The sequence below is a fragment of the Ciconia boyciana genome, chromosome 6 (assembly GCF_034638445.1).
Source record: "Ciconia boyciana chromosome 6, ASM3463844v1, whole genome shotgun sequence".
Lineage (NCBI taxonomy): Eukaryota > Metazoa > Chordata > Aves > Ciconiiformes > Ciconiidae > Ciconia > Ciconia boyciana.
In genome coordinates this window covers 38821407-38830659 of record NC_132939.1, presented here as the reverse complement: position 1 = coordinate 38830659, position 9253 = coordinate 38821407, and the positions used below count along the sequence as shown (strand labels likewise).

Sequence of the window (9253 nt, the reverse complement as noted above, 5' to 3'; positions counted from 1 at the left end):
CACATTTAGCGCTGCAAAACTCACGACAGAGCTAAAAGGGTGCCTTTGAAAGCCATTCTGGACGTCTGTCCGTCTAAACTCTTTTAACCCAGGCGCCGGGCGCCTCTGCCCGCCCAGCGCCCGCTCCAGCGGCGCGGAGCTCCGGCCGCGGCGGGATCCCGCCCCCGCGGGGCCTCCCCCGGCCGCCGCGCGGTGCGCGCACGCGGTCCGCTCCCACGGTGCGCTCTCGCGGTGCGGCGCTGCCGCCGCCGCCAGTCGGGCTACGCGGCGGCCCCGCGGGCGCGGAAGCGGCGCGGAGCCCGCGATCAGCAGCGTTTGGGATTTCTTTGTTCCCTCCCCTCCAGCGATCCCAAACTCCCGTCGCAACGCGCTTGTTTCCTCCTGCCTCCCAAACCAGCTTCCTGCCCTCGCTGCCACCGCGCCTCCCCGCCCGCCCCTCCGCGCCCGCCCCGCCGCCGGTTCGCGGGCGGCCCGGGACGGTGGCGGCGGCGGCGGCGGGGGCGGGGGGCGGCCCGCGGGCGGCCCTGATTGGCGTAGCTGGCGCACGTGGGGCCGCCCTCACGCCTCGGCGCTGGCAGCGCGGCGGCCGCTGCCGCGGGGCGCGGCGGAACACGGCACTCCGCGCATTGCCCGCGCCGCTGCTGCGAGGAGGGGAGGGAGCCGAGCCGGCGGGAAGGTACGTGTGGGGGCGGCAGCCCCCGTGCTGCGGGTCGTGGTCGCCGTGGGGCGGGCGGGCGAGGGGCTGTGGGCTGTGCCGCCCGCCGCGGAGCCGTGGGGTGCGGGGGGGGCTCCCTCGGTGGTGGCGCCGCGCCCGCCCCGCTGGGGCTGGCGGCTGCCACGGCGCCCGCGGGAGGAGCTCTCTGGGTCAGCGGGGCAGCGAGTTAACGATTAACTCCACAGTGGCGTCCCCCGCCTCGACCCCGGCGCCGGCAGCGCCCTGGGTCCCTCGGGGTGCCGAGCCGAGGCAGCCGGGTCTGCGCCCTCGAGGGGAGGCGGCTGTTCCCGGGCCGCGCGGCGGGGCGGCGGCGGCCGCCGCTGTCGAAGCCCGTCCGCCGGGCGGCTGAGGCGAGGCGAGGCGTGCGTCTGGCGGCGCAGCCCTCCTTCCCTTCTGTCGGAGCGGGGCGTCGGGGTGCGCCCCGGCCCTGCAGTCACCCCCCTCCCCCCCCCCCAGCAGGAGGCTTTGCTGTGACACCGGCCCAAAAGCCTGCGCGCTGCCGGGAGCCGCTGATGCAGCCCGGCAGTGGTCGTTCCCCCGTCGTTCCTCCTGGGACGATTCTCCGGGTGGTGAAGAGCAGCACAAAACCGGCCAGCAAACGTTAAGCGGATCTACTGGTCTCCTTCCAAGGCAATGTTTTAGGAGTAACCTTGACAGTTCAGTGAAACGGCCACCACTGCCTTCCCTGCCTTCTGTTTGAACTGGCTTTGCTAATGGAAAAGTAAAACTTGCAATGTCTGTCTCCCTTATCCTCTCGTGTTGTACTGATGCTGCTGAAGTCTGAAGTTCAAGGAAACATTTACCATTATTTAGATAACTGTATTATTCTTTTTTCATCTTATTTTGCCCTCTGTCAAATAGAGGAGTTTACATTTCAGGAATTACGTCACTTTGCAAATCCCTCTATCTTTCTCTAAATATAAGCTGTCTTTTAGGATGTCTTCAGCTTGCCTGTTTTCCTTTTGTGAGTCAGAACTAGTGTTACTGCTTTTCGGTGCTTGAACAGGCTCCACAAACCCATGATACCTCTCTTAAGAGTTTTAAGAGTTCTTGCTTATGTGATGGGGATCATTGGGCATCTCTTTGTGCTTAATGTTACTGAGGCGGACAGGACCTTACCCTTTTCCATCCTGAAATACTGGAAGATGGCAATATGGTATCTTGATTCTCTTTTGATTATGACATCTCATCAAAGCTATGGCATCTGACTGTAGTCTGATGGGTCTGACCGGGTCTCTGATCTGCCGCCTCTTTCGTAAGAGAGGAATAAGCAGAGGGCAGGGAAGTTGTACCTTGCTGGTGATGCATTGAGTTAGCAAGTCATAGGTTTCTTTTCCACATCAGTCGTTCCCAAGCACCCTTTGACTCTTGAATTTTTCTGTAAGTGTAGTTAGCTATTTTAATGAGGCCTTAAGAACTCCAAACGTAGTGTTTTTTGAAGTAACAAACACAACAGAAATACTTGGGGTAGTTTATGAGTGTGAATAATCATGACACTGAGTTGGGATTTTTTTTTTCCCCCACCCTCTATGAAATATAATTTTATGCTTTCTCACCCCTAGGAAGAATGATCCCCTGTGGGGTTGACAGTAGTCTGCTTGATAAATTACTTGAAAAAGGTCTCTTTCAGTGAAATGTTTTAGGGCCTTTCTGCCTGGGGGAATGCAGTTACGGTGTAGTCATGCCACACCAATTTCCCTTGTGTGTACTTTTGGTTTTCTTTAAGAATGTGCCATAGAAGTTGGATGGCACCTTTAAAGGTGCATTAAGATAAATCAATGAAAATTAAAAAAAACATGAAATTTTTAGTGTGGAGTGAAAGCACCGTTTTGGGAGTTAGCCCAATCACCATTTTGTGACAGCATCCCCAGGTGAAGGAATTTCCAGGTGGAAAAAGGTCTGTGAAGAATTATGCTACAGAAGGTAAGGGCTCTTTTAGCCCTGAGTAAGACTGTTTGCTGTGGGGACAGAGGTTGCTGTAACTTGCACACGTTGATTTCTCATCTCCATTTCATTTATCTTCACATTTCTGAATGTCCCTCTAGACGCAGTCTGGATCTGAACAGCTAGAGTCAAGGAAATGTGATGATAACGCAATAACGTGTACTCTGGAAGGCCCAAAGAGAAATAGTTTTTGTTTTCTCCTCCAGCTGTATATTCAGGTCACCTCACTCTTGTGTGCATGTGTGATTTTTAGACAGTGAGGATAATATAAAAATAGGCTATTTATTAAATCCTCAGTATGAAGGGTTTTTTTCCCCCCCCTCCTAGTTGAATATTTTTAATTACATTACTTCAGACTACTTATACTGGAAGTTTAATTCTTAAATAAGATTAATTAATCAATAGATACTTCTTGTGTTTGTACTGTTGTTAGTCAAATAAAGCATACATTTTAGAGAACTTAAAAATACCTTTTCTTAAAAAAAAATGCCGTTTTAAAAACTACGGGATAAGATGACTTTTGTTTAATAAATGAATGAATAAATGAATAAATAAATATTAATAAACGAATAAAATTCTGTGAAATGCTGACTCTGGAAAATAGTAGCTGTTGGTCTGTTTTGGGGGGAGGTATGCTATCTAAATAATAGTGCATTTGTTCTTTCTTTCTCTTTTCTTCCTTTGTAACTTAATGTTCCTTTCCAGCGTACAACTGGTAAGTTAACATTGCCAAGGTTGTACAAAAATGTTTTAATCACAGTTTTGGAAGCCTATGTTTGGATAATGTGATGGTAAGACGAATTGATTCCTCCTGTTTTTAACCAAACAGGAATGCTATAGCTAATGTGTGTACAGAGACAAATCAAGCCCTTCAGGAAAACACTTAATTTGCTTAGTCCTTGATTGGCATTCTCTAGTGATGTTACGGATTTGAAAAATGGACGAACCAAAAAGCCTTGGCATTAATTTGTATTGTAGCCAGATACGCCAGTGAATTCATTAATACAGTTTTGCATATGACTGCAGCAGGCAGTGCTATGTTAACTGTATAGAAGCATGTTTAAATTTAGGCTTTTGGTTTGACTATTGTTCTGAGTCAGGACACACTAACTGGGGTAACTCTAGTATCTCATCAGTGCTAACAGACATCACCTGATTGTTTCTGGTTACTTCTTGTATAGCATTCCTTGGTTATACAAATCTTTAATAGGGTACAACTATACCATTTTTTTCGGTATCCCAGGCAAATTTCTTAAATTTGGAGAAAAGGAGAGCAAAATAGTAACAACAATACAAAACAAGAAATGTGTTGGCAAGAGAAGGGACTCTTGGTTTTTGGGGTGTTTTTTTCTGTCCAAACAATGTCGTAGAGCGTTTAGTCTGTGATGTGAAGGGGAGAAATCTGGTTTTAGGGGGGTGGGGGGAAGGACATTGCCTCTTACTATTTTTTTTTTTTTTCCTCCCTTCATCTGAGTAAGCTGCTATCACAGAAATGAATGATGTTTTCTCAGAAAGCAAATGCATTTTTGAGGCTATGTATAGCAGAAATAAACTTGTGAAATGTACTCACTGGGTAATTGAGGGGAGAAAAGAGACCAGACCATTTTACAAAATCATTGTTTTCAAACTCTTAAAACTGCCAATACCCTCCCTCCATCCAGAAAAATCTTTTTCTGGTAGTCCATTTTCTTTCTCCAGTGTGCATTTGGTGGAGGCCCAGTTGACTTTTGCCTGTGTTGTTCATTGTGACACTCTAGAGCTCATAGTTGAACATTACGGTGTGGTTTTTTCCATCTTAAGCTTAGGCAGACATCCTCTGCACCTGAGGTCTTTGACACAGATGATGCTGTGGGGCTTCTTTGTCATAAAGATAAAAGATACTGATTCCTTTGCAAATGGGATTGCATGACTGTAGGTCAGTTCAATAATACTACGTGTTCCTACTTTCCTTTTCATAATTTTTCTTTGGCAGGTAGTGTTGGGAAAGGATTCTCGGCTGTGCTGCAGGCCTGGGAGCAGTTTGGACCGTGATGTTCCTGGAAGGGCGGGCTGTGTTCTTTATCAGATAGCACTTACATTGGATTTCTGAGGCTTGGAAGACCTAGGTTTATACATGTGTGTGTTTAATGTTGTGAGCTTCTGACTTTGATGTGTAGATTACAGTTAGTCGTAATGCAACGACAGTAGCCCCAAGGGAAAAAATGTAGATGTTTCTGATCTGTAGCATTTTGATTTCCTTAATAAAACAGGAGCATTATGAGTCTTTAAGATTGCTCAGCAGTGCAGAATTCTTACCAATGGTTATGAACACAAGTTATTAAAAGTTATATTGTCATGAGCTGATATGGATTAAAGTCCAGGACTGAAAGCTAACTTTTTCTTTCTTGCCCTTTAAACTTGTTTCTAGTCTTGCTGCAGACATGAACACAGTGCCAGCTCCAAGTCTCTCTTCTTCTGTGTGTCCGTCCCCATCCCCCCCATTCCCCCTCCCGCCTTGGCTATCTTGTGTGGTAAACTTCAGATACTTTCCCTTCATTATCTTTTCCTGGAGACTGCATGTGTTTTTTTATATCCATGAACTTTCCAAGTAGCATAAAACTCATGTGGTGTAATTACAGCCAGATCTGTTAATAATAGGGGAAAACCCCAAATTATATATATCTGTGTGGAGCACTTTGGATGGAGAGACTTTGCAAAACAGGTTTCTGGATAGGTTCAGTTTGTCTTGTCTCTGCATAAATCAGTTCAGTTAAACCTGTGTCAGTAATAAATAAGAAACTTGTTTTGAATTAGATTTCAGTACAGGAAGGTAGCCTACTCCAGTTAAACTGAACCAAAATAAACCTGTTTAAATCATGAATAAAATTGTGCTGCTGTGGAAACAATTCCTTTTGCTTGAAGCATCACCATAAGGTAAAATTGGAAATGTAACTTTTATAGAATTTGGTGTTTGCCTGCAATTCATCTGCAAAAGAGATCTTATAAATACTCATCATTTCTTCTTGGTAACTGTGCTGGTCAACAAGCTTGTTACTTCTTCATTTTGGTTTTGGGTCTCCTCTCCACAGGCAATTCTGTGCTATGCATGCAGGCTGTTTTAGAAAACACTCTCTTGTATCTTGCAATTACTTGCTCACAGAACCAAAACTGTAATTCCCTAAGTTTGCTTACAATTTTTTTCAGGATTGTTGAAGTGCAAAATTGGAAAGTGTTTCAATTTCATTTCTACCTTTCCACTTGCTCGTGTATTTTGGAGGAGGGGAAGAACAAACACTTGGCCATACGCAATCCACACTTGGAAACTCCCTCTTGGTAATTAATAGAAGTTCTAGGATGTTCCTAAGCTTCCTCTTGAATTGTTTGCCTTCGTGGGCCATTACCTGAGCATATCAACTTTCTCTCTTCATTTAAAGAGACACAGTGCTCAGGTCATCATCATTAATCATATATAGAAAGAAAGAATATGATCCATTATTGACATTACTATTACTCTGTTAGAGTGAGTTAGAGTTAGTTCATTTATTTTCTTGAGCTTGTATGGCAGGTTCCTGACACTGTAATAAAAACTGTCCAAATGTTCCGATATGCCCAGAGGTTAGTGATGGGTCTGTTACCACCTTTGTGACTTTAATATAAACACTTCAGTTAGTTTTGTGGAGTGGGAATTTGTTCACTGTAGGTTAATAAAAAGCTCTACCCTCTAACAGCATACACTTTGCTATTCTGTAGGACTCAGTGTTGGGTCATTAGCCTTTCAGGCAGCATGCACTGGAGAAGAGATGGATAATCAGAGGTGTGCTCCGCTTGTGCCTGGCAATGCGAAGGGACTTCTTACTGGCTTCCCAATGGCCATCAGTTCCTTGCTGATACGCAGTTACTGCAGCTGGGCTCTGTACCTGTGGCCTTTGCCCCTTTCTTTCACTGAATGCAAGTTACGACATGCAGAGAGACAGAAAAAGTGTCTGGTGTCACTATACAGCTTTCCACTGGCAAAGACCCACCAAAGAACTTACATTCATCTGCCCTTACTCTCTTAAAGACAGGTTTAGAGGTAGGTGTTGAAACTCAGAATTCACAACTTAATTTTGTAATTTTAAAATCTGTATCTACATAGAAGCGATTGCATAAAGAAAGCAATCTGACTTAAAAATACAAAAAAAACAGAAGATCACAGAATCTCAGAACAGCTGAGGCTGGATGGGGCCTCTGGAGGTCCCTTTTTGGCAGATCTGTCATACCTGTCTCTTCAGAAGAAGAACTGTGTTAAGATTGGCTTTTCGTTGGTTTGTTTTGGAAGATGTAGAAAGGAAATTGCTGCTTGTAAATGCACATGTTCACTAGTTAAGACAGATTATCTACCTTAGGAGGTTTTGTTTTGTTCTTTTCCCTCTGTTTTGTAAGCAGATGCCTGAGTGAGGTCAGGGAGGCATTCACAAGTGTAATGGAGTTCTTGTTTTCTAGACCTGAAATTTTCCTAGCTTATGTTTTTTTCTGAGCCATCTTAAATTGGGACCTTTGAGTATTCCATAGGCATCTTTCAGAAACATTGATGTTACTTCCTTTCTGTTCCCCTGTGGCTTCTGACCTTAGTGCTTTGCTCTCCTATTGTTAGCAGGTTGCATTAACAATCCATACTGTATTAGAAATGGTGGAAGCATGATTCTCTTTCTAGGCAGAAGGAATGGAGATCTTAGTTACTAGATCTAAAAAATTTAAAATCGTGCCCAAACTATTTATTTTTGTCTTGATCAGTACAGAAGTTCAATTTCAGGATAATCGCACTTTCCGTATGTTCTTTAGGGAAGGATTATTCTTGACTGCTTTTAATAAAATTCCAACTTAAGAGAATTGAAATCATGTGTTGGTTGTTCATTTAAATTTTGAAAACATCAGTTTTACTGTAGCCTGTATGCTTTTGCAGCTGTTCAGAAGTGACTGTCAGAGGAGCAAAGAATGATTCATGAGCATATGAAGTGCTGGATACTTCCCACATCACTGGTAATGTAGTAAGATCTGTATTTTAAGAATGCAACGAAGACTGAATATTTACAGGTTTTTAATTATTTTTCTGCATGACAAACTAGTTTGACTATGTTGTGTTAGCAGACTGAGGTTGCTAAGGTAGGGTATTCAGATCACTTCCAGTTTACTGGGGCCTGAAATTTGCCTACAGAAATTCATGATTGAAGTGTGGTTTTTGAGGATTCTGACTTAATTTAGCTCATGTGGAAATTAAAGAAGAGGCTGTACTTGACTTCACTGGGACTTGAACAGAGCAGCTAGGCATGCTTTGTCCCATGGAGTTGCTTTACTTTATCTCCTATGTATTTAGGTAGGTTTCAGATATTTGTTTCAGATATTCCTTTAATATGCAGCCATGGGACTAGGTGACATACATTTCTCAAATGCTAAGAATATAGTTACAGTATACAATGTATTCTTGAAATACCCAAATCTAAGATTAAGGGTTTTTCTTATGGTGACTGGTGGTATCTTGCAAAGCTGCTAATTAACCTGCAGTTAGACACAAATGGCATTTGGACTTAAAAGTAGAGTCTTTTATGTCAGGCCTTGCATTGACTTCTGTGAGTTGACGCTGTCTACTTCAGGCGCCTGATTATCCCCTGACCTGAGGTGTCCGCATTTCCTGTCTAATCGGTGGAAGGAGTTTGAAGCCCTGAGGGCATGAATCGGAGCATTGTAGTGTTTCACAAAATAGTAATGGCATTACTTCAGTAAGCAGTACTAGAAAGCATGAACAGAAATAGCTTTTATGTGAGTTGGGAATAAGGCGATACAATTTTGTGACTGTACCACGTTAGGGGATGCTAGCTATGTCTGTTGGGTTACGTCCCATTTACACCTCTTGGCACACCACCGTCCCTGCATGTCCTGGCTTACCAAGGTAATACTGAGCTGTGGATGGTTCTTGTCCCCAGCCCAGGGGATCGGTTGCAGGGGAGTGTCACTTGAGAGAGCTTTGTGAAGGTAAGAGAATTCATTCATCTGTGAAGTTTCTCAGGATGACGTTTGGACTTGTAACTTGTTTTTAATGCCTTGATGGGATCTCAAATATGACATTTAACGTCTTAAAATAAAAGTAAAACCTGTGTGTCTGATATGGTATTTTAACTCAAAGTCCTTATGTGACAGATTAATATGCCAGCCCTTAAAGGAGTAAGAAACCAAAATGCCTATACCTTGATTAAGGAATCTGGTAGATGTGAGCTATTTATAGGGCACCTTCAGATCCTCAGAAGAATTACATAAAAGAAGACTAGTTTCAGATTCTTTTTGGTTGCTAGACAATGTTTCAATTTAGGGGACAAGAAGTATGCAGTTAAAATATTTTAGACTCTGGTAGCTTTTAATTTTTTTTTTCTTTAAAAATCATGCATCTCAACTTCCTAAAAAGAAAACTTCAAAGATAACCTCTGTCAGCTAAGAAATGTCTTGGTTTTATTTGGTTTTTTCCATAGAAGAAAAAAGTGTATGTAGGTGCATATATTTTTTATATATCTGTACACACATGTACATATTGGACTTAGGCATGTCATTTTTTTTTTTTTCTGGTGGTTATTCTTGTGAAAAAGA

General features: G+C 43.8%; 1 protein-coding gene across 7 annotated transcripts in view; it reads left to right on the top strand.

Moving 5' to 3' along the window:
* The first annotated feature begins 201 nt into the window (after positions 1 to 201).
* STXBP6 (syntaxin binding protein 6) overlaps positions 202 to 9253 on the top strand; it is a 128467-nt gene continuing 119415 nt past the window's right edge. For 2 of the 7 annotated variants that reach the window (XM_072865300.1, XM_072865299.1), the window contains exon 1: positions 228 to 676. The gene's annotated coding sequence lies outside the window, so the exon portion shown is untranslated. Of the gene's footprint in view, positions 677 to 7580; positions 7658 to 9253 lie in introns of all 7 variants that reach the window. The other 5 variants (XM_072865295.1, XM_072865301.1, XM_072865297.1 and 2 more) reach the window with 5 other exon arrangements.